The 25,018-nt window shown below is 46.2% G+C and overlaps 1 protein-coding gene across 10 annotated transcripts in view; it reads right to left on the reverse strand.

Moving 5' to 3' along the window:
* NCOR1 (nuclear receptor corepressor 1) overlaps positions 1-21,995 on the reverse strand; it is a 131,113-nt gene extending 109,118 nt beyond the window's left edge. For 6 of the 10 annotated variants that reach the window (XM_083172391.1, XM_083172393.1, XM_083172392.1 and 3 more), the window contains exon 1: positions 21,464-21,995. The gene's annotated coding sequence lies outside the window, so the exon portion shown is untranslated. The remainder of the gene's footprint in view (positions 1-21,463) is intronic. The other 4 variants (XM_083172397.1, XM_083172396.1, XM_083172398.1 and 1 more) reach the window with 1 other exon arrangement.
* Between the last annotated feature and the right edge of the window lie 3,023 nt (positions 21,996-25,018).

Raw genomic sequence — 25,018 nt, forward strand, 5'->3', positions numbered from 1 at the left:
AGGAGGGAAGAAGGCCCTGCTCAGAGGAGCTTACAATCTAGTAGGAAGGGGAGACAGACAGATTACAAGAGGTGCAAGCGAGTGGGTGGTGGTTAGATAGCAGGATGTAAACAGGCAAGGGGTCGGAGAACCAGCTGGTTTATGCAGTGGAAGGGTATGCTTTGATGAATAGGTGAGTTTTCAGTGCCCGTTTAAAGCTTTGCAAGGTCGGGGAGAGTCTAATGGAGCGAGGGAGTGCTTTCCACTGAAGGGGTGCAGCACGGGCAAAGTCCTGTACTCTAGTATGGGAAGCAGTGATCAGGGTGGAGGAGAAACGACAGTCGTCAGCTGACCGTAGAGGGCGGGAGGGTGTATGAATGGAGATAAGGTTAGAGATGGCCCTGTATGTGAGTGTGAGGTGTTTGAAGAGGATTCTGTAGGGGAATGGAAGCCAGTGCAGATTTTGTTGAAGGGGAGTGGCAGAATAAGAGCGGCGGGAGAGGAAGATAAGCCTGGCTGCAGCATTGAGGACAGATTGGAGAGGAGCCAGTTGGGATTGAGCGAGGCCGGTGAGGAGAACATTGCAGTAGTCGAGCCGTGAGATGACCAATGAGTGGATGATCAGCTTAGCTGCACTCTGTGAGAGAAAGGGCCTGATGCGAGCAATGTTGCGTAACTGGAACCGGCAAGAATGGGCCAGGGCTTGGATGTGGGGTGCAAAGGAGAGGGAGGAGTCAAGAGTGACACCCAGGTAGCAGAGTTGGGGAACGGGGGAGATGATGGTGTTGTTAACAGTGATAGAGATATTAGTAGGGGGCATAGCTCTGTCTGGGGGAAAGATAATAAGTTCGGTTTATACATTATACATAATGACAATAAAGAAAATGATCAGTTCCTTACAGTATACGGTATCCACTCTGCCTACTAGTCATTAGCCCACTCACATCGACATTCCAGAAATACTAACTCCCCTGCTGTGCACTTGCATATACTAACAGCGTATACAACACATGGAATGTGCGTAAAGTGTTCAGTGAGCACTTAAGGCGCGCACACACTAGACAATTTTTTACATTATATGCACAATGACATATAACATTGAGTTGGCATAATATTGATAACTATGTGTGTGGGAGGTCAGCAATTTCCTCCATCTTCTGTGCATGCCGGACAAGAAGAAATAGCAACAGCCACCCTGCCCAATGCAGCATGGGCCACACCATTGCTCGTTGCACCCAGCATAGACAAGGATCCTGTTGCTTTAGATGTCGCATTGGGTACACATTGTCACAGTGTCTCACTTTTCACCCGATTTCTTGACCCGATCCATCAGAATCGGGTGAAAAGTGGACAAAAATGGACAAGTGTATGGTCAGCTTTAGAGTTCCTACAGTATGTTGGAAGTGTTATCCATTGAGATATGCATCAGGATATTCAGGAGTGGGTAAGTCTGAAGTTATACAGGTGTTACGTTGGTTGTTTTATTGCAGCTCATCCTTTTTCACTACCAGTGATGCACTGTACAGAATGGGACAAAAATATGGCCTAGAACAAAGTATGGATGGTTAAATAGCATTTCCTCTTTTAAACAACCTTATTTAGAGCCCATACAGTCTTTCAGAAAAATTCCAGATTGTTGCTTGTATTCAGCTCCAGCCAAGCGGTCAGCCAACAGGAGAGAGACATTAATGCAGTTTCATAGTAGGAGTTGTCCAGATCATAGCAACAATTTCTCTCACAAAACATGCCCACTGTAAGTCTATAGGAAGGAACCAAAACCTTATAAAAAGGTACGGATGCTTAAATGTCACATTATGCGAAGATGAGAACCTGAGACTGGTAAGGAGTTGGGGGACACTACAGGTGACTAAATCACTGCATGGTGATGGTCATTTGTCCAAGCAATAAAAACCAAAATAGATGGTTTGTAATGTTAACCCGTATTATCTACACCTTGCAGGAGATCTCTCTATTTTCCTTGTTCTCCAGTAAAGCAACCTCCAGATGATCAATGCAGCCAGAGAATTCGTCAGACACTTCCCGAGACATATCTATGATGTGCAGCAATACTCAGCATTGTATCTATCATCTACATATTTGTCTAGTGTCCGAGAGGCTCCGAAACACTGCCATCTGCTGGCAGAGAGTGAGACTATATCTTTCTCACAAAATGCAGAGGGTAGCTTTTGCTTCGAGCGGGCTTACTAGTCCTTCATAAAAAAGTAAATGGTACTGTGCATCAGAATGCACTGATAAAAGGTGAAAATTACATATCCATAGATATGGTGGGGTTTTCATGCAGGCTACACTGCAGGCCTGATTCAAAAAGGTGGATGGAGAAGCTGTATCTGCAGCCTACATGGAAGCAGCAGCAGTAATACGATAATGCAGGAAGATGCACATGCCTCCTGTTCTCTGCATTACTGATCCAAGCTGCATCGGATTAACTGCAAAATCAGCAAACAACCTGCATGACCCATGGGGTCGCACAGGCTGGCTGCAGCAGGTCCAAGCAAGAGGCCAGGAAAACTGGTTCTGGCCCAATCCCTGAAAGGTGAATACCCAGAAAAAAAAAGGGGTTACCACAGTTTCAACCCTAGCTTTGTGCCCCTTGACTGAGCTGGGATGAACTAGGTAATTAGGTTTGAAAGAAGCTCAGTGGGCAAAACGTCCACAGGCAATAAGTGAAAATAAGGTGGCCGATGCTATATAGCTTTGGAGAAAAAGTGTATAGTCATAAAATAGTCGGTGTGCTGTCATGACTTGCAGCAATGTTATACTTTTTACAATGATGCTGCTTATAAAATACAAGCTTACTGGCACATACAATGATCTTTTAAAAAGTAATCCCTAAAGTTTATGGTTATCACAGAGCTCTTGATGCGCTGCACAATATAAAGAGAAGAACACTAGAAAATGAATATACTCTTAAGGCAGGGCTCGACAAACCCCTGGTCCCAGGGCACCATGGCAACCAGATTTTGCTTCCTGGCGACCAGATTTGCCAGGAACCAGATCTCCCCGGGTAGAGTGGCTTGTGTTAAGCCGGCAGAGCGGTGGACAACTCTTCCGGCTGCCGCTGTATCAGAGCAGGACCACGGACGGGCGGGCAGCTATTTCATAACTCAAGGAGGGACAATGGCCGCTTTCTGCGGGTGACCCAGGGGCACAGGGATCACCAGGCATCACTCCAGTGCACGGTCCTGCACGTGGAGCGGCCGGCCCACAAACACACAGAGCGGATACGCAAGGTGACAACTCGCCCTCGCTGGCTGCCGCTGTATCAGATGGATCAGGTCAGGTGACAGTCATGTGCAGCACGGCTATTTCAATCTCAAGGCTTCAATCGGAGCTCACTGCCAGCACCTGATTGGCTGCCAAACCACAAGCCAATCAAAGAGCTTGTGGTTCGGCAGCCAATCACGTGCCGGCAGCGAGCTCCGATTGAAGCCTTGAGATTTGAAATAGCCGCACCGCGGACCTGATCTGATTCGGCAGCCAGCGGGGGTGAGTTGTCATCTTGTGCGCTGTGTGTTTGTGTGCCACTGCTCCACATGCAGTAACGTCTACAGGAGGGGGGGAATGGTCCAGCTTCTAAAGTCTGGCCAGTTCTGCCGTGATCCCGCTTCAATGCTGTCGCTAAAGACAGCATTGAATAGGGAGCAGCCGCTATTTCCTCCGCCGGAAATAGCGGCGGCACATTCAATACCCCCTATGTATTGTCAGGCGATGCGGAATCCTTGTGGTGTGATATAAACAATAATAATAACTCCAGGAATACCAATATTTATCACTATGCCAGTCCCTACAGTCACGGGAGACCAAGAAGTGCTCCAGAAACACCCCCAGTCATACAGGGACCAGCAATACACTGACCCTAAATTCCATGTTTCGCTGTTAGTAGCAGGATCCTATCATCCCCTTGGTGAAGTAAGTGGAATTGGCAGTGTCATGTAGTTATTTCCACTTTTGGAGGTCTATCGTTAATGACCCACAGGAGTGAGCTTCGTTTATAGGGTGTACATACTAAGCAATATGCATGATAATATTGTTACAATATCTTTATTGCGTTAAAAATTATCTTATAGTGTGTAATCAGCTTAAGCTATATGGACATACTGTATTGTCCAATATATTGTACTATGTGTACCCAACCTAAGAATACAGTGATAGAGGCTGACTTATACCCCTTTCACACCGGCCACCCAGCAATTACCATTCATTTTTGAGTGTCGGGTCATTTTGCCAGGTGCAGCCTGACCCCAATTCACACCACCCGCAAAATACCGGGTTAAAGCTTTTCACCCTGGGAATATCTATGGTGTGAAAGGGTCAACACAGGTCTTAAATCCCGGCTCACAGACCCTGGTCAAGGCGGTCGAGTTGGAGGTCGGATGTGCATCAGGTCAGACCTCTGTCTCACATTCGATGCACACTGGACCGCGTATCGGATGTTAAACACATCCCATTTGGCCACTTTTCACCCAATTCCAAAAGTGTTAAAAAAATATTTGCCAACAGATAGGGGGAAAAAAAAAAAAACACTGAAATCAGGATGATAGATAACTAGTGTTACACACAAACTTTGGATCAAAAAGCTTTTTATGAGGTTTTAAACTATTTTACCTGTGAATTAACACTTAGCTTCTTAAACGAAGGGTTTTATAGTTCACTCATCACTTAGTATACTATTTTTTTTACGCATTTTAAATGTTTTGCACCAAAACCATTTGCTTTACAGTATTGGCTACTGCCCTCAAAGATGGCCATCATTAAGAAAGTAAGCAATGACAGAAAACAGCTCATATAGGAAGTGGGCACTAGTTTGTTTTTTGTTTTTTTAAAGTAGGCCCCCATACATTAGGCCGACTTGTCCTAGGGACAAGTCGGACCCAATTTACCTGCGAGCCGCCCGGCAGCTCCCCGGGAGGCTCACATACAATTTGGCACTTGATGTGCCATTTTTACATGGGATAAATCGCATGCGATTTATCCCATGTAAAAAAAACCCCGGGGAGCTGCAGGGCGGTGAGCAGTAGTGGGGGGCGGGCAGCGGCAGTAGTGGGGACGGGCAGCGGTGGTGGGGGCGGCCAGCGGCGGCGGTGGGGGGGCGGTCAGCGGCAGCGGCGGGCGGCGTTTGCGGTGAGCGCAGTGTACTTACACATAGCAGCAGCGGCGGGGATGGGACGCGCAGTGGCGGCTATTATATTTTTAAAATACTTGTCAAATGACCGTCCGCTCTCTGATTGGCTGAGAGCTCTCCGGCCAATCAAAAAGCGGCCGGTCATTTGACAAGTATTTTAAAAATATAATAGCCGCCACTGCGCGTCCCGTCCCCGCTGCTATGTGTAAGTACACTGCGCTCACCGCACACGCCGCCCGTCCCCACCGCCGCTGCCCGCCCCCACCACCGCTGCCCGCCCCCACCACCGCTGCCCACCCCCACTACTCCCCCGGTGTCTGTATGCATATGCCTGTCAGGTGGCAGGCATATGCATACAGGGAGGTCGGACGTGATCGTATGTACAGACCGTCCGACCTCCCTGATCCGGTCCGATGCGCACGGGACCGCGCATCGGATCGGATCAAATGTCACATACCTACGATTTTGGGCCGATTTCATCCGATTATCGGCACAAAGTGCCGAAATCGGATGAAATCGTCCCAAAATCGCATAGTGTATGGGGGCCTTAAGGGTGGAAGTAGTTTTTTATACTACTCCCTGCTCTAACTTGCTTAGTAAAGGCATGCGCTACTTCATGCTAGTGGATGGGGGATCCACTAGCATTAAGTATCGCATGCGATACCCCACCAACTCACCCCACAGTTCCCGGGTGGCTAGATACATCGTATGCCGACCATTTGCATATGATGTATTGTATGCGATCCCAATCATGGCTAAGGAATCCAAAAAAAATGAATGGCATCCATGACGATCTGAGGAGAAAGGAAGGGCCTTGGATCGGAGTCTGAGGAAAAAGCATGCGATATGGCCACTTTTCATCAGATTCCTCCAGAAGCTCGGAATCGGATGAAAAAGTGGCCATATCACACTAGTGGATAGAGACCTTTAGATTTACAGTAAAGGCAGCCAATAACTAAAGTTAAGGGGCGGGACCAATAACAGTGTTATGACGTTCAACAAAGGTTTAAAATGCCCTTTTATACATATTCATCCATATACCTGTAAGAGCACATAGAAAGCAATGTGTACCCTGTCACAATACCAATTCCGAAATATCTGTTAGCCAAGGTTTCAATAGTAGGTTCCTGTACCTCCTCCATACTTGAGAAAGGCCACAAGCTGATTGTAACATGTTGGAGGAGGAGGAGCGGTTACCCACCAGAGGGGGAGACCATACCAGAGATCAGAGATGGCTGCGTATCCTGTTTGAAACCATCTGCTAACCAATGCTTGATTTAAGGCTTTTTTGTTTATTTATTTTTATCTTGTATCCATTGGTAAGAGTCCATTTAGCAAATATATGTTTATTGAGCGCCCGATTTTTAAATTTGCACTTTTCACCTATTGAATGATTTTACACTATGGGGGGGTATTCGATCCTGCCCGTTATTTCAGCAAGGTGGAAATATTGTCTGTTTCCAACAAGATTATTCCACTGTCCGAATAGATTCAGACAGTCAAACTCAGTGGGTCAGCGAAAAAAAAGGGGCCATCGATACTCAGAAAAAGGTGGATCCAACAATCCAGCGGCCATGTTAACAATGCAGATGCAACTTTAAACTGGGAGCAATACTGAGGTCCAATGGGGCAGATGTATTAAGCCTGGTGAAGAGATAAACTGGAGATAAAGTGGAAGGAGATAACGCACCAGCCAATCAGATCCCAACTGTCATATTTCAAACACAGCTGATTGGCTGGTGCGTTAACTCTTCCAAGTTATTTCCACTTTATCTCCAGTTTATCTCTTCTCCAGGCTTAATACATCTGCCCCAATATTTCTGCTTGTCAGAAATATCGTCTAACATTAAATACCCCCTATACCCCAGCATTTCGCTTTGTTTCATATACATGCCGAATGAAAGTGACAATCCACAATACAAAGAGTGTGGACAGAATGAATGTACCCAAGGTAAAATATACATGCAGAGAAAATTGCATTGAATATACTTCACATTTATTTACTATGGACGCTGCATTTGAGAGCTTGATTTTGAACACTTAAAAGTTATTTTTATTTTGGATTGCCTATATGAATTTACTCTACATTGATTTACTCTTCTTAACAGGTTCTGCCCATCACTCACACTGAATAAGAACAAATTAGGATTAGCTCAATGTAATACTCTGCAGTGTTCCAGAACAAGTGTAACCTTGACTGGATATGGTAATCTCCCTATTACTGCCAGCTCCTTTTACTGCACATTAAACACACTAAGGTCAAACCAATGATCTCAGAACCAACCTCATGGACTGTATTAGACATTCTGATACACCAGGGGAGGCCAAAACTGTCCTCAAGATCTACCAACAGTTCATGTATGTCAGGTCACCTGTGGATCTTTAGTAGGAATGAATGCAGCAGGTTTGAAAATGTGACAGTTAGTAATGACTACAGTTGTGCACCAGCTAGGAGACTTGGAAAACGTGGACCGTTGGTAGATCTCGGATACATTTGGCCATCCCTGGTTTACATCATTGTTTGATCTTGTGCTTTTAAATGCATATCAACCGCTATTGTTATGCAGTTTTACAAAGGCATGGTGTACATACAGCACAGATGGAAAGTGAAAAGAACCAGTATTATTGCACTTTACAAGCCTCTATATTAAAGGAAACGCTACAGTCACATACACAGGATGACTAAAACCACAACATATACAGCTTTATTATAATTGTGATCCATTTCTTACAGTCATTTGTGCTTTGAAAGAACAATTACACCTCTTTGCAGATTGGTACCTGTGACGCCCATGTTTCTGCCAAGTTCAGTTGGCAGTACATTTTTCCTGAGCTAGAACGCTGCCAATGACTATATGCCAAGGAAACAATAAAATTATCTAAAGTGGCAAGGGCAGTTTTAATGTGAAGCTGGATTGTTTTCTGTGGCAAGAGCTTTTGTGCAACACTTGGTATAAAGCATGAGAGGACATCCGACTGTATTCCAGACTTGCTGGGATGGGAAACTAGAATACAACTTAATTATCTCCATGAACAAACATACAGAAACAATGATCACTTGGTGATTAGGTTTTAGTAATACCTGAACCCCTTCAACCCAAATACACAATGCAATGAACTGCGCTCACCTGGCAGCTTGCATGGATAAGAAAGCTAGGAAAGAAAATCATAGGCGCAAGATCAGAACGGTTCTAACACTATTGACATCATTTTACAGGAGTCTGAATAAAGGTCAATGTAATAATTCGGAAATCTCTGCTAAACTTCTATGGTTCTGGATCTAAGCGTTGACAGTAATAGGAGGGTGTGTGCGGGCTACTCCGACACTCAGCCTGTTTCTATCGCACAGGCAGAGTAAGTTCTGTATTTGATGAGGAGTGAGTTATGAATGGATTTGCAGTTATTCGCAGATGGGCGATATTGTAGTATGCCATTCGCAGCCTTGCACGGGAAGGATTTCACTCTGGCAGGGTGGCAACTGTCTAATCGCAGGGCTCTGCAATCATGTCTGACTAACCTGCAAAATCTCTGACACCACACTTCCATAAGGTGCATACACACAGGCATTTATCGCTGGCAATATGGTCGCTGAGCAACCATATTGCCAGCGATTGGAGTGTGCACCGGCGATAAATCGCCAGGGACGTGCTCCAGTTTTTAGCCCCCTTATGAATGCAGGAGCTTGCGACCAGCTGATTCCCTCTGTGGCTCCCCCAGCAGAGGTTCCCTTTCATCAGCGACTATCTCTGGTCGCTGATGAAAAGGAGACACTGAGCAATATATTGCTCAGCAATATATCGCCCCCGTGTGCACACAGTTATATAGTGATTACTCTGTCCTCAGAGAAATCCTCATCGCTCCATTGTGTACCCAGCTTAAGACCAATAAGACATCTAAATAATGCAGACCACTCTCCATCATAATTGTTTCAATAGTGTCCATTACAGAATATATTATGTCTTTTACTTGTTGTTGACATGCGTGTCATTTCAGATCTAGGACACACACACGTGTTCCAATTTCCACCTGTTGTGCTGGATGATGCTCACACAGTGAATAGGGTGATGCAACCTGCACTCCCGCTGCTGTTTTGTCTCCAAACAATCGATGGACCATGTTGCTTGGTCTATTCTCACAGCAGCCACAGTCTTATCCAAGACAAACCACATATGCCCCAGTTTAACACAGAACAGGGCAAGTCACCATTGGAGTTATAAAAATCTATTACACAGGGCTATATAAATACCAGAATGCCTCTGTGGTAAACTTACTGGCTATACCACGTTATAAAACATGTGCGGGTCAATGCTACATCACATTCTACATCTATGATGTACAGAATTTGTAGTAGTCTCATCTCACTGATGCCTACAACTCCTTATAGGAGGTCATTTTGGTTGTGCGAAATTCACAGCTTTGTGAGTCAACTAAACACTGCCTGCACGTATGTGAACGGCTGTTTTGCATAAACATTCATTCGCAGCTTGTGTGTGGGGCGGAAAACATTCGATTGTCATCGACCATCAAATGATTTCTACAGAGCTCGCAAATCGAATGGTGCCCATACGTGCTGCGAGAATCGCATGCATTATGGGCTAGATCGCATCACATGATTTTTGCATGCAATGTGCGTGTGATACGATCCGAAAGCAGTACAAAGAGTATGTGCAGCACATACTTTTTGTACTGTGCGATGCGATGCCCGCGGGAGTGCGCATCGCATTGCACGCTGCTGTCACAGCATGTATGGCCACCTTAAATCACTCTCTGGTGACTCAGGTTTGCAGCGCCCTTGTACAGGAAGAGGGTGGGCTGCTGACATCCAGTGATGTCAGCTGCCTGCCCCTGGCACCAGTGTCACAGGCTAATTGCCATAGGAACACCCAGTGTTTTCATGGGAATTCCCATGAAACGCTGGGCCTTTCCATGGGCGTGACCCATGCCCACCACCCAACGCCTGCACTACTCTGTGCGAAGAGGCCGGCAACTATGCACGTCGCTGCATCCGTTCGCACAGATGGCCTGTACATGTACATAAGCGATTATGCGAAGGCCATCACCATCGCTCACCTTTGTATCAACCAGAATGACCTCCATAGTCCCCTATACTTTGGGGCCGAATCTATTCAGCACGATGTGAATAGCTCCAGGAGGAATCAGCTGCTAAGCCTGACTATTTCTGCTTACACCCCAGGACGTGCGCAAACAGAAATCCATCAAACTAGTTGGGCGATGCTGTTTTGTGACCTAGCTTGGTGCAAACAGCATCGCTGCAGGGCATTTAATTTGGAAAGTGGCGGTTCTAACCACTAAACACCCGCACATGCCAGCGCACCGATTTGAATATACTGTTAAACACTTTCTGGAGTCATGCACAGATCTCACTAATACATGCATGGTTCTGTCAATGTGATTTTTGGTACATTTTAAAAGTATGTTTAAAAGGTGTGATTTAAAAAATTGCAAGCCATTATAATTGGCAATTTTGATGTTTTAAAGTAGAAAACATGTTTGTCCCATGTTTAAGTTTTAATCAGTGCTTAATAAATGTCACGTGATCTGTCACATTGAAGACACGTGTGCCCCAAAAAAGGGGTGCACCACATCAATTCACCTACTGGTGATCGCCAATGGACGTTTTCCACCTGCAGGTAGGAAAGGCACAGGGCATGCTGTTTTTGCAATTTTTCATACTGGGCAGGGTCCGGAACCCTGCTAAAACAGCTTTGTGTGTATGGATTCATACACAGCTGCACAGCCAGTAGAAAAAAAAACGTTTACTTTGCTTTTGAAGTTTAAGATTGTCATCTGGGAATTACTTAACATATTGGGCTTGCATCAGAGTTGCACACAATGCCATGTAGTTCAGCAGAAAACCGCTGCATGTATCACATAGATAGGACACACAAAGATGCTGTTACATTCGGGACACACAGTGATGTCAGGAGTCCAAGGAAACAGGTCTGCCTCCGGCTCAGGGAGGAAGTCATTTGCAGTGAGCGTCCACAGAAGAAGCAGCCAGAAAGCCAGGAGACCAGGCACGTGAGATGATGGGCACAGTCGACTGATGTAGCCACCGCAAAACAATCCTATCATATTGGATATCAAGCGACGTCATGTGACACAACTGCCCAAAAACAATGGGGCTTGGCATATTTTGCCATTATGGATTGTGCCCAGATAGGCTGGGTTTAGCAGCATAAAATGGCTAAACCCAACAAATGCTGGGCATGACCTCAAAAGTGTTTTTTGTGTACCCAAACTGGTCACTTTTTGTACATTACAGCTTGCTAGCATGGGGGGCTGAGAGTCGAAATAGGTCTCTTCTCAGCTCAACGCACCTGAACAGGCCATCAACTCAATTGCTCGCCATCTAGTCGTGGCCTCAGGGAGAAACAATTACATATCCCCCAAACAGTGAAAACACCTGAAATATGTATAGTAAATGTGTCTAATATGCCATCAATAACATTCCTTTGCAATTTTCTACCTATAAAACTCTGCCCAGTAGGACATCACTCACAATGATCCAGCCGTTCTAAAATCATTACAAGAAGAAAAGAAAAAAACTCTTCTAAAACCAATGTGTTTCATCCTCTTTTAGCATCCATATTTTTTGTTTCTAAAATAGTTTAATGTAAATACGAAATAAACTGAATACACTGACTGCTTACTTGAGTAAAAACATAACATTGTTTTAAAACATAGCAGCTATTCAATTGTTGGACCAATCCGATGGGTATTAGTATTTCACAGGACTGAAAGTTCCGGGTTTAGCCAAACAAAGCAGCTAAACCCACCTAAAGCTTTTGTTTGGGTGCTGCTCACCCTACCAGTGATGGCTAACCTTGACACTCCAACTACTGTTGAACTACACATCCCAGCATGCCCTGCTACAGTTTTACTATTTGGCCATGCTAAAACTGATGCAGGGCATGCTGGGATGTGTAGATCACCAACAGCTGGAGTGTCAAGGTTAGCCATCACTGCCCTCCACACTTTTCACACCTATTAGTTCAATGCCTTTCGTGTAACACTGCTTACTGCACATACCTGAGGAGAAAGCAAATACGAGTAGACTTTCCTCCTTGTATATTTGTTTAGCTCAAATTGTTCTCTGCCTGTGTCAGATAAGATTTATTAACAGTTATTTATATAGTGCCTACATATTACACAGCACATTACAAAGCATATATAATCATTCTCTGCAGTCACTGTCAGTGACGATTACAAACTGTATATTTCTTACCTCACAAATACACTAGGTTTAATTTGATTAGAAGTTAATCAATCTGCCAGTATCTTGTTGGCATGTGTGAGGAAACCGGAACACAGAGAAAACGCATAGAAATGTAGTGAAAACATACAAACTGCACATTGATAAGGTCTTGGACATAAATTTACAATGGGGTCAATTCAATAGGTACTCGCACATTTACCAACTTAAGTGCCCCGCGGCAATTTGTGCTGTTCGTTTTCGTGGATTTCTGCTTGCACCTGAGGAGGAGGTGCAAGCAGAAACTCACTAGTCGGAGTTAGCGGTGCACTGATTAGATTAGCTGCGGGAGCTACCTCCCAGTGTTACTCACTGTGCAACGTATTAAATTGACCCCAATGTTTTTAGGGATATGGTCACTAGGTCTACAAGCATTAGGTCGACATGACTGAAGGTTTCATGCCCTACCATCCACTTAGGCCCTCCAGCTGTTGTGGAACCATGTGGCCATGCTAAAACTGTTGCAGGGCATGCTGGGATGTGTAGTTCAACAACAGCTGGAGGGCCAAAGGTTCTCCATCCCTGCACTAGGACATGGTGGGAAAATAAAATAGTGTGCCGAGCGTAGCTAGACACAGTGCCCGCAGCATGGCGAGGGGACGCGGTGCTACGCTTCAGTGTCCATGTCGACATTCGGGACAAAAAAAAAAATGAAAAACACCATGTCGACCTTCCTCATGTGGACCTAATGACCCAGTCGACCTAGTTGCTGTCTGTCCAATGAAAATACCAATACTATACAAGGCTAAGGGGGGTATTCAATCTTGGGTCACGGCTGTCGAGCTTGCTCGACAGCCGTGACCCTGTCCCGTACTCGGTCAGCTTAACTGAGAATTTGCAGGCGGGATTCAATGTCCCGCCTGCAGCGGGGCGAGAAGGGGGTGTGGCCGTGAGCCGCGGCTGGGAAGAGGCGAGCTGCAGCTGAAAGCTCGTCACTTCCCGGTCGTTCTCGGCAGAACGAGCCTGACAGCTTGTGAAGTCAGGCTCATTCTGCCAAGCTCCCCTGTTCAATGCTGTTGAGGAAGACAGCATTGAATAGGGCCCGGGGGCCATCTCCCCTGTTGGGAGATGCTCGCCGGTGATTGAATGACCCCCTAAATATTCAAAGTTTTGCTTTGAATAGCTTGTAATTGCATTTCCACCTGCATGCTTGCAAAGTGGCAGATTGCTTAGTAAATTTATCCCCAGTCAGAACTAAACCCATTACCTAGCCTGAAAGCGCCAATGCTAACCAAAGTGCTACAGCCTAAGCCAATCTTATCTAATACTTAAAATAACATATGACAAAAAAAATACTTGAATACCACCCTTAGCCTAAATTACATGTGATGGGTTTCAATGCACAAGGGAAATTTTTTTTTTTAAAAAAGGTGCCCATACACGTTGCGATTATCGCATCTATTTTGTACTTTAAAAGTACAAAACGCATCTCATGTGCGAAATTAATCACGCCGTGTACCTGCGGGGATGCGATGCGCGTCCCCGCGGGTACAATATTGTAAAGCACAAAAAGTATCTGCATGCAGTACTTTTTGGGCTTCATTGCATCCCATCAGTACAGGAGTACATGTGATGCGATGCCCATTAGTAGTTATCAACTTTAAAAAAAAAAAAAATCGCATCGCACCCGCACATGTAGGGGGATTGCATCACATCGCATCCCCCTACAAGTGGCAGAATTGCACGGCACATTTTAAAGCGCAAAAAGTACAGCCCATATCTCAACGTGTATGGGCACCTTAACACAGACTATCCTCCCAAGTATCAATTTGTTATAAGCAATCTAATAAAAAAAAAAAAAAAATTCCAATCTGGAATTGCAGAAAAAACATTCATAGATAATGTAGCAAAACATTTGTTGATAATTTCCAGTAACTGGCGTAACATTCATGTATATTAAGCATCTAATTGTCAGAAATGTATCATTCATCTTGGTTATAAAAAGGCATGCAGCCAAAATCAGTGACCATCAACAAAATGCTGCAAAGACATGTGCAACTTAACTTATATTTAAGAATTTACATCTACAGAAAAGCACAAAAAAATAAATAAAAAGTTTTGAATTGTTAAAGTAAAACACCCCCAGTATCCACGCCATCCTCCAACCTTTTCATACCCCCACTATCCACGTCGGCGTGGAGTTGATTTTATATAGTGTGGCGAGCGCAAGGGGACGCTGATTACTTTACATGTATTCCGCATCCGCTCGCCATGCTTCGGCCACGATGGCTCGCTGCGAACGCCACAGTATCTAAAATCAACTCCACGCCAACGTGGATGGTGGGGGTACGAAAAGTTTGAAGGACACGTTCCGCTGCCGCTCGCCACGCTTCGGTGTGGCGTGGAGAGTGAGGGGGGGGAGTGTTTAGGAACGGATTATACTCTCCGTCTATGGGAGTCATGGAATCCCAAGAGGGAGAGTAGCACCTGTAAGTTCGGATCCTGGCTGTCGGCCACAGCAAATCATCCAGCACCTGAGGGAAGAATTGTCAGAATTATATACATTTGTAATTACATCGCATCTCACGGTAAAAACGTACCATGCGATGCGATTTCACTACGTTTGCATATGTAAGTAATCTGGGTACCCTGCTAGGAAACAAGTACCAACCCTTCTTTTAACCAGTGTTTGAGATCCGGGTATACAGACACGGGTTGACCCAGTCTCACTGCCAAAAAACCTGTGTAAACAGGCAAATTACCGGGTAGAACTGCTTCACCAGGGAATCTGCCTAGCATTTAAATGCCGGGTAAAAGCAGTGTGGACACGGCATAATGTGTGTTATTAGAGCCACTGCCTGAGCACTCAGGTCCTCCATTTTGGGGATGATCATTGGCAGCAGTGACTAGAGCATCCAATTGTGGGCCATCTACCTATCAGCCAACTCCACTGATGCAGCATACAATGTCACAACTAGATAGCAAAAAGGATCCATCACAAGAGAAGAAAGTATACAAAGAGGTAAAATGGCCACCCTCTAATTTTCCTGTCCTGAAGTCCTGCCTACCCATCCTGAAATGCCTGTCCACCCCGCACCTGTGTGTCACCCTTCAGAGGGGAAACACCATTCCGGGACGTTCTGAAGCAGCTGAGCTTTAAATACTGCACCTCTGGTGGCCCTCGTCCATTTCAAATACAGCGCCGGGCTCATGTATGTATATGCGGTTTGTAGCAAATGTGCCCCCCCCCCCAAAGAAGAACAGTCATTAAAAAGCAGCCTTTACTAAAGCAACTGATTCTAATTAAGCTTTTGCTATATGGTTATAAATTGCATAGAGGACCTTTCCATCAAAGAAAGGGCAGAATTTAGAGTAACACTGTCAGACTACACCATTTCACACCAGGGGGAAATAATTAACGTTTATAACCAAGATGGTGCAGTGCGGCGAATTTAAGAACTTCCTAGTACAAGTGAGGCCTATTTATTTTTTAGGTTGTTAAAAGAATAGACCATATAGTATAGCTAAAATTGTAGTTAGTGATGATTAACATTAGAAATCCACAGGAATAAAAAACATTTGTCCTCCCTATGATTACAGTAAACTACTTCCAAGGTGGTTTGTAATTTGAAACAAATTAGTTTAGATGGAACAAGAAAAGGAACTTGAATATCTTATGCTAGAACTAATGGATAATATAAAAGGTCTTTCACTGTATTCCTCTCCATTCCAGAGGATGCAAAGATACTGTACATTACTTAACAAGGGCTTGCAATCTGCACCCATATTGAGCTTTAAGGGGTCTCACATTTTCTTTAGTCCACATGATTAAATAGACCATTTAAAATGGATGGCATACTCAATGCGATCTGGGCGGGATCTTACTGTCCAGAAACGCATTGCAATATGTAATCCTAGTGGTTGGATGTACAACTGTACAAAAACTCTGAAAGGATGCGTGCAGAACTGGAGGATTTGCAGCAGGGATCGGAGGTGCATGTTGTGGTCCCTCATACTTACATTCCAGAGCTCCTTAATACTTGTGTTTTCAGTGAATTGGCTGCAAATATTGAATGGAAAAAGGGCCCCTAAAGCCCCAAACACAGGTTAGGCGGGTGTGGTATATTTCACCGACAGTCGGGATTCCGACTGCACAGCGGGGGCGCAATGAAGCCCCTTGCGGGGCTCCCTCTATAGGGGTCGGGGACTCCCACAAGGTAGCAGTCGGGATTCCGACTGTCGGGGAGCCGTCCAGCACCCTGTGAGAAATAGCTCTCAGAAAGGGCTTTCTGAGCGTTATTGTTCACAATATTGTCGAAGGTGTACACTCAACATGCTTAACAAACCTCTCCCTCATCCTGCATGCAGGCGAGGGAGGTCCTTATTAGTGACGGCCATGCCATCACTCGTCCCATTGACACTCCCTTCCCCGCCGACATCGTTAAGTGTGTTTGTACTTGCTGATGCCAGCATACCACCAGGTCCCTACTGCCATTAATATCTGCGTTGGCTAGTGTGTAGCAGGCTTCAGATTTTAGTTTCTCTGTGATAACCCAGTTAAAATAAGAGGGATCCTTTCATTCTTCAAAAGGGGAAGAATTTTAGCACTTTGTTTTGGTTTTTAATGAACCCAAGGTGCAAATTCAATTGTAATTTGTGTTGAAGGGTGGCCAATAAAGCAATTAAATTGGCGCTCTGTACCTATGAATGCTGCGGATGCACACATTTCTGCTTAATGCATCCCAAGGTGGCAAGCAGAAATTAGCAAAACGCTCATGGTTTGGGCTCCCTAACAAGAAAGTTATACGTGTTTAGCCGTAGCACACATAGAAACAAGGTCCTTTTGGTCACAACAAGCATCATAATTCATGAGTGCCTTACCATGGCCATATTCCCATTAATGTCAGGAGAGGCATATATCCACTTTATTAACATTTATACTCTAACTTACAGCAGCTCTACTTATGTGACTTAACCCCTTCACTGGTAACCCCGGAAATTTTCCAGGCTCTGCGCCAGTTCTAGTACTGGCATTCTCGGAAAAATTCTCCCTCCCTTGCGCCATGGCAGCGCTGCTGAGCGCTTCAGCCGCTGTCCGGACCCCATCTCCTTTCCCCTGGCTGTGTGCGGTGTGACCTTGCTAACGTGACATTAGCATGCAGCTGGGTTGCGGGGGGCCGGGCAGCGGCTGATATATTGCACAGCAGCGCTGCCTGGCCCTGGGAGACTCAGCGGTGGGTGTTTTTTAGCGAGAACTCTCAAAAAAAACCCTGTTGAAGCACTCCCATTAAAAAATTTAAAATAAACAAACACCACTAAAGGGGTTAAAGATAGAAACTACATACTGCACAATGCCAGTCACAGGGGGTGATTTTGTTTGCATGATGTGGCGCTCAGGTAAATTGCAGAGAGCAATAAAATCGCTACATCGAGGTGTCTGCAACTAGCATATTTCTTCTCACACCCTCAAATCCAATGTAAACTGTTGCTGGAAGGCTAGTTGCATGATTAGTGCATGTGGTAACAGCATCACATCCAACACTTAACCTGAATAAAAGGCCCCAATCCACTATTGCAATTTGGCCACTTTTCACCTGATTCCGAGCTCCTGGAGCAAGAACTTCCTTCGATTCCTATCCGAGGCGCCATGAATATTTATCGCAGCCATGAATGGAATAGGATGGCCCTACACTGCAGCGAGAAATCACAGTAGTCTATGGCCGCCTTTAGCCCCAAGCATTATTTGCGGTAAATTGCACCTTCCTGGTGAAATGCAGCTGCAATGCAGTCAATTGCATAGCTCCAGGAACCTGGAAGCTAGATCATGGTAATGCTAATTGAATTGACCCTGCAAATGAATGAAGAGAGGAGCAAATACCAGATTATCAATATATTTTATATTTCTAGAAAATATATGGTGGAATCCATAGGGTGGAATGATGGTCGAAGAGATTGGACAGTTTTGGTAATTACATAATGGTTATCATTCAGAGGTCAGACAGCTTAAACTACCACTTGGAAATCTGAATAAAAGGGGAAAGGAAATAACATTTACCCAAGTTGTTACGTATCCAAATTTACATCAAAACATTACCAAAAAGATCAGGTATTATTCGTGATTTTTTTTATTTATTATAAAGCAGCAATTCTGCAGCACTATAAACCGAAAGAATTATTTAAGCACAAAACCTACAAACTAATATCCCTACCAGGAACTCAGAACCAATTCAGAAAAGCCAATGAATAAACAACCACAGAAGAACACTGATAAAGATACATAGTATATACAAAATGTAACCAATAATATAATCCTAGTCACAACGGAGCACAAGGCCAAAGTGCCGTTATGCATTACTTGTTACATCAAGTGACTGATAATAAACAAGCCAGACCTCTACACATACAACAAAGGCCAGTCATACAAGGTACAAAGTACACAAGCACTTTTTGGTGTTAAATCTCATGGTCATGGCTGTTTTTTATAGAATCTATGACATAATGGGTTACAAATGAGCATAAAGTTAGGTCACTTCTAGCAAAGCATTTTAGTTCTCAAACCGATAGAGAAGGCATGGACCAAAATTCTCCACAAAATCAAATCTTTCATGGTGGCTCAATGTAACAATATCTAGGTAAGAACACACCTTGCCTAATCCCTGACCTATAATTCACTGGATAAACAAGACCTCTAATGCTGTGTACACACGGGGGCGATAGGGGCTGAAATCGCTGGGAATATGGTCGCTGAGCGACCATATTGCCAGTGATTGAAGTGTGCACCAGCGATAAATCGCCGGGTGCGCGCTCCCGTTTTCAGTCCCTGAATGGTCGCTGGTCGGAGGAACATGCTCCTCCGACCAGCGACATCCCCTGCCTCTTCACCCAGCAGTGTTTAAATTTTCATCTGCGACTATCTCTGGTCGCAGATGAAAACGGGACACAGGGCAATATGATTGCTGAGCAATATATTGCTAGCAATATATTGCCAGCGATCATATTGCCCCGTGTGTACGCACCATTACTGCTCTGGCACCAACCCTGGGTAATTATTTCGCCCTATTGCCCAGTGCAAGCTTCCTGTCACCAGATACTCATGCCACAGTCTCTTACCAGATTGTATTGTACCCTATTGCACTGAGAATTTGCTCGCTCTCACCCCATTGATTCATTCACTCCCTTACACCATTGCTAGGGATGTGCACTTGATCTCTCATCACATTGCCCATAATGGACTCTTACCCCATTGTCCATAGTATCCAGTCTCTGGCACACCCACTGCATGCCTCACTCAAACCCCATTGCTTTGAGCATTCTCTATCGTGAACCATTACCCGGGCACTTGCTCTAAATCTTAAGGTGCCCATACACTGCACAATTATCGGTTTTGCGATGCAATGAGTTGAGATCTAGCACAAAAAGTATGTGCAGCACATACTTTCTGAGCGGTGTGATGAGATGTGTGATGGGAGCGCGAATCTCATCACACCCAGCAATTGTACAGTGTATGGGCACCTTTAGACAATTACCCAGACCCAAAAAGTCTATCATCAGCTTCTCAAGTACTCTCTCACAACACTGCAGGACGTTTGATCTCACCCCATTGACTAGGAAATCTCCTTGCACGCTAAACCCACAACCAGGTTTACCCCATTGCTAGCTCACCCCATTACTTGGGCATTCTCACTCCCCAGATTCTTAGGGCACTCACTCTCTCCCCATTATGCAGGGCGTTCGCTAACACTCTCTCACCCCACTGTTGGTGGCGTTTGCTTGCTCTCATTCAGGGCCAGATGTACTAAGCTTGAAAAAATGTAAAATGGAGAGCGATAAATCTCCACGCAATCAGCTGTAAACTGCCATGGTGTTTGAAAAATGACAGGTAGGGGCAGATTGGCTGGTGGTTTATCACTGTAAAGGCCCCCATACACGCTGCTATAGAAGCGTGCAATGCGCGCTCCTGTGGGCATCGCATAGTACAAAAAGTATGTGCTGCACATACTTTTTGTACTGCCTGCAGATCGCATTGCACACAAATCGCATGCGTTGCCATGTGATCCAGCTGATAACGCATCGCATGCTATTGCAGCGTGTATGGGGGCCTTAAATTTTATCACTTTACAAGGCTTAGTACAGGGGTAGCCAACTCCAGTTCTCGAGAGCTACCAACCATTCACGTTTTCCAGCTCACATCACAGGTACACAGATTACTGACTGACACATTTTAAAAAGATCCACAGGTGGAGCTTAATACTTCATTTGTGATTCTGTGAGGAGACCTGGAAAACGTTAACTGTTGGTAGCTCTCGAGGACTGGAGTTGGCTACCCCTGGCTTAGTCTCTCCCTCAGCCTTTTCACAGGGTGCGCTTTTTCACCAAGTTCTTGGAGCACTCGCACCACCGTCGCCCATGGGGTCTGGCGCTCTCGCACCACCGTCGCCCATGGGGTCTGGCGCTCTCGCACCACCGTCGCCCATGGGGTCTGGCGCTCTCGCACCACCGTCGCCCATGGGGTCTGGCGCTCTCGCACCACCGTCGCCCATGGGGTCTGGCGCTCTCGCACCACCGTCGCCCATGGGGTCTGGCGCTCTCGCACCACCGTCGCCCATGGGGTCTGGCTCTCTCGCACCACCTTCACCCATGGGGTCTGGCGCTCTCGCACCACCGTCACCCATGGGGTCTGGCGCTCTCGCACCACCGTCACCCATGGGGTCTGGCGCTCTCGCACCACCGTCACCCATGGGGTCTGGCGCTCTCGCACCACCGTCACCCATGGGGTCTGGCGCTCTCGCACCACCGTCACCCATGGGGTCTGGCACTCTCGCACCACCGTCACCCAGGGGTCTGGCGCTCTCGCACCACCGTCACCCAGGGGTCTGGCGCTCTCGCACCACCGTCACACAGGGGTCTGGCGCTCTCGCACCACCGTCACCCAGGGGTCTGGCACTCTCGCACCACCGTCACCCATGTGGTACTCTCTCGCACCCCATTACCCAGGGGTACTGTCTCGCACCCCGTTACCCAGGGGTACTCTGACGGACCCCATTAAGCAAGGGCACTTTTTCTCTCGCATCCCATTATCCGGGGGCGCTCTCACCCCCTGTCCCACGTCAATCCTACGACCTTACCATATACACGCCTCTCCCTGACGACTGTAGTACCGTCCCTCGCCTTAGATCTTCTCAGTCCTTACGTTTGACCTGTGATATCCGCCGAGGCTTCGGAGTGTCACCCGGGGAGAAATCGCAATGTGTCCGCCATTTTGTGCACCCCTGTCTATGCTATTTTTTCTTCTCCGCTTCCGCCTCTCTTCCTGGAGCCGCTGGTGCTGGGGCCCGAATGATGATTCACTGGGGCCCGAGGGTCATGTCTCGAGAGGTCCCTGTATCCCCGGTTGGGGTGTGCGCGACTACTCCGGGGATCTGACCGGATCACTCCTCCCTCTCGGACACAGCGGCCGCGTACGGTCCTGGCAGGGCGAACAGAGCTAGTGTCCGATCGGCTTCAGCTGGAGAGTACTGCGGCCCCAGCACCTGAGATCATCTCCTTGTATGTGTGCCCGCTGCGGCTACCGAGCCGGAGAACCGCGGCAATCTCTATACCCTGAGTCCGAAAACCGTGTGCTACACCCCGGCCAGGACCTGCGGTGCAGCGCTATCGGGCTCGAGTGAAACTCCAGCAGCTAAAGTAGGCGGAGCCTAAGCGCTCATCCCCATACATCATCTGCCTGCTCCATGTATAAACCTACCATACATCATCTGCCTGCTCCATGTATAAACCTACCATACATCATATGTCTGCTCCATGTTACCCTGCATTACATTCATTCATTCTCTCCGTACATCGTCTGCCTGCTCCATGTTACATCTACCATACGTCATCATATGTCTGCTTCACGAATCACGATACCATCCATATACAGCCTCTCCATACATCATATGCCTGCTCCATGTTCCCCACCATACATCCACTCCATACATGATATGTCTGCTCCATTTTACCCTCCTTACATTCTGTCCATACATCATCTCCCTGCTCCATTCTACCCTAGTCCATACATCATCTGCCTGCTCCATTCTACCCTATTCCATACATCATCTGCCTGCTCCATTCTACCCTATTCCATACATCATCTGCCTGCTCGATGTTATCCTCCATACATTATCTGCCTGCTCCATGTTACCCACCATACATCACCTCCTCCATACATGATATGTCTGCTGCATTTTACCCTCCTTACATCCTCTCCATACATCAACTGCCTGCTCCATCTGGGACACGGTCATTGGGTCACCAGCATGATGGTCGTCATGACTTAAGGTCGACATTAAGGAAGGTTGACAGGGACATTAGATCAACATGGTTAAAGTCGTCAAGGTCATTAAGTCGACATGGTTTTTTTTTTACTGTTTTTTTTTAGCCAAAATGTGCCAACAGGCGGTATTTCATGCCCTACCATCCACTGGTGTGTGGTGGGAGAATAAAGTAGTGTGCCGAGAGTAGCGAGGCACTGTGCCCGAAGCATGGGAAGCCATGCGGGGGCCGTGGTGCTATGTTTTAGTGTTTATGTTGACTGTGTTGACATTCCGGTAAAAAAAATACTTTTTCAATGTTGACCATACCTGTGTCGACCTTACCCATGTCGACATTAACTCATGTCGACCTAAATGCATGTCCACCTAATGCTTGTCGACCATAACGCTGGTGACCTAATGATCCATACCCCCCATATATCATCTGCCTGCTGCTTTATGTTACATTTATATACTTTCCTTCCATACATAATTATTGAGCCTGCTCCATGGCACTGCTACCATACATCATCTGCCTGCTCTGTGTTACCCTCCATACACCTCTCCATGCATCATGGCCCTAATTCTGGTTTACTGCGATATCTGCAGCTGTGCTGGTCATCTAACTGCCGCCAGCTCCCCCTCACATGCCGATTTCCCCGATCGCAAGGCTGTGAATTGATGTTTATGCTAAACATCCAGTCGCATGCGTGCGGGAATATCGGCGTTTGAGGGGGGGCGGGTGTTTGTGCGAGCAGGCGGGCGCCGACCATCAAATGATTTTCCAAGCTCTCGCAGATCAGACACCTCTCTGGTGTCTTAGATCTGCGGGTCCCTGTACAGGAAGCAGGTGGACAGCTGATATCCACTGATGTCAGCTGCCCGCTCCCCACACCCGCATCACCGGCACATTAGCATGGGGAGGCCCATGAAATGCTGGGCATTGCCATGGATGCTACCCCTCGCGATTAAGCAATTTGCATAAAATGTTTATGAGCCATCTCTAAACATTGCTCCCCTGCGCAAACGCAGTGAAGCGAACAAAATAGAATGTGGGCCCATATATATGCTCCATGTTACCCTCCATACATTATTATTACATTTTATTTGTAAGGTGTCACAAGTGGTGCAGCCCCATACATATAGCACACAGTTGAACAATACAGCTTAAACAGGACTAAACATAACAGTAATACCCCTTTTCCACTAGCAGACATAACCTGGAATTTTGCGCCGGGACGTGCATCAAACCAGGTTTTTTTTGCTAGTGGAAACGTGTCCTGGTAAAAATCTAAAATCAGTCAAGTGTCCTGGTTATTTCAAACCCAGTTAAACCCAGGTAATTACCTTCGTTGGACCCGGGCTGCTCCCAGGTCCGGGGGGCAGTGAAAATGGCTAACCCGAGTCGATGCGACCCAGGACCCATTCACTGCAATGTAAAAGCCGCTGCTGGGAGATGCTCTCATCACAGCCGGCCTCCCAATGACTAGTGGGAAAGGGTTTGCAAGCTGGGTCGAACCCGGGTGCGACCCAGCTTTTATAATGGAAAAGGGGTATAACTGAAGAACTTTTTCACTTTTTTATCCCGACTGTTGACGGGGACACCTAAAAGTGTATCTCTCTATATATATCCCCTCCATTCATCCTCTACCTGCTCCATGTCACCCTGACACTCATCCCCTCCATATATCATGGGGGTTATTCTGATTGATTTGCAAGGCTGCAAATTTGCAGCCTTGTGAGTCTACCAACCCCCGCCTTTCGAATGGTGGTACGCTGGCCCACATTTAGAAGGGCGATTCGCTCGCAGGGCCTGTGAATGGATTTTACATCCATTCACAGACTTGTAGGATCCGCCCACATCATGATGGCGAAGGTACACGCATATAAAAGTCACTTTGAGGTCATTTATATATGCATGGACGCTCAGGGGGAAGTGGGCGGGCAGCTGTCATCCGGAACTAAGGGGTCCTAGAGAACGGACCAGAATAAGGGCCCATATGTCTGCTCCATGTTACCCTCTCTCTCTCTCTCTATATATATATATAAATATATATATCCCCTCCATACATCCTCTACCTGCTCCATGTTACCCTCTATACATCCCCTCCATTCATCCTCTACCTGCTCCATATTACCCTACTGCTCATCCCCTCCGAACTGCATATTTCTGCTCCATGTTACCAGCTATACATCCCCTCCATACATCATATGTCTGCCCCTTGCTCCCCTCTAATTTCTAAAAAGGAAAGATAGGGACAGGGGGGCGCCCAATAGTGCAATATCGTTTTTTAATTTTAAAACATAAACATAAAACAGGTGGACATTCTATATGTACAAATCGTACCGAGTTGGTCGTCTGGAGTGGGCTGGTTACCACTAGATTCAGTA

Source organism: Crinia signifera, chromosome 2 (assembly GCF_055691185.1).
Source record: "Crinia signifera chromosome 2, ASM5569118v1, whole genome shotgun sequence".
In the NCBI taxonomy this organism is placed as follows: Eukaryota; Metazoa; Chordata; class Amphibia; order Anura; family Myobatrachidae; genus Crinia; species Crinia signifera.